The sequence below is a fragment of the Suricata suricatta genome, chromosome 4 (genome assembly GCF_006229205.1).
Source record: "Suricata suricatta isolate VVHF042 chromosome 4, meerkat_22Aug2017_6uvM2_HiC, whole genome shotgun sequence".
NCBI classification, from domain to species: Eukaryota; Metazoa; Chordata; class Mammalia; order Carnivora; family Herpestidae; genus Suricata; species Suricata suricatta.
Window position 1 is genome coordinate 135,483,762 of NC_043703.1, and position 896 is coordinate 135,484,657.

Below are 896 nucleotides of genomic sequence, written 5' to 3' on the forward strand. Positions count from 1 at the left end.
CTCGGCACGCACCTGACTTCGCCCGATGGGCCCCTCCGCTGTCGGAGAACCAGGACCGGGGACCTGCGGCCGAGCGGACGGGAGCGGAGCGGAGCGGCGGGCGGACAGCAGCCCAGAGCCCGTGGGTCCCCCGGACCGGCCCCGCGGCCGCCGCGTCCTGACCCAGATAGCGGAGGCGCCGGGGGAGGAGCCCGCGGCCGCTGGCCCTACGGCTCCCGCCTCTTCCCGCGGGGGTTTGACTTTCCCGGGCGGCGCCCAGCGCACCTTTCCCAGGAGAGTGCGCTCCCCGGGCGCCTCGGCCCGCATCGCGCGTTGTTCCCGGGATGCCGCCTCCCCTCCAGGCCCGTCTCCCCCGGGGCTGCCGGCCCTGGCTCCGAGCCACCCGTGCGCCTGGCTCTGCGCCTTCCGTCCCATCTCTGCCGCTCCCCGAACCGGCTGGTCCCTGACCCTCTCCCGCACCCAACACCCCCTCCCCCACCCCCCATTCCGCAGCCTACCCTTTGTTTCCTCCCTCGGGGCACAACCTTGAACTTTGATCTGCAATACAGGGTAGCGCAGACGTCATACACTAATTAGTAATCGTGTCCCGCAGCCACGTTTTCCTGACTTAGGCTCACGTTCCCTTTTAATAAAGAAAACCTCAACCTCTTCGTACCCCCACCATTCTGAGCTGCCTTTAGACTAAAACCACTGTTTTCTCGGATGCCCAACATTTGAGATTTTACCCAGCGTCACGTTCCATGGTTTGTACAATGAAAGCAAACTGCCAAATAAAGTCAGAAACCACTCTCACTCCTTTGTCTTGCCCTCACTTTGAGCTTTAAATTTAGGCTCGTAGAAAACAGTCTTGATTACGAAGTTCCCCACCAATGTACTGAATGGAGTTAAAAAAAAAA

At 61.7% G+C, this 896-nt stretch overlaps 1 protein-coding gene across 3 annotated transcripts in view; it reads right to left on the reverse strand.

Moving 5' to 3' along the window:
* RMDN2 (regulator of microtubule dynamics 2) overlaps window positions 1-531 on the reverse strand; it is a 61,520-nt gene extending 60,989 nt beyond the window's left edge. The window contains exon 1 of one of the 3 annotated variants that reach the window (XM_029937927.1): window positions 498-531. The gene's annotated coding sequence lies outside the window, so the exon portion shown is untranslated. Of the gene's footprint in view, window positions 1-12; window positions 175-497 lie in introns of those variants that run through there. The other 2 variants (XM_029937928.1, XM_029937926.1) reach the window with 2 other exon arrangements.
* Window positions 532-896: the final 365 nt, after the last annotated feature.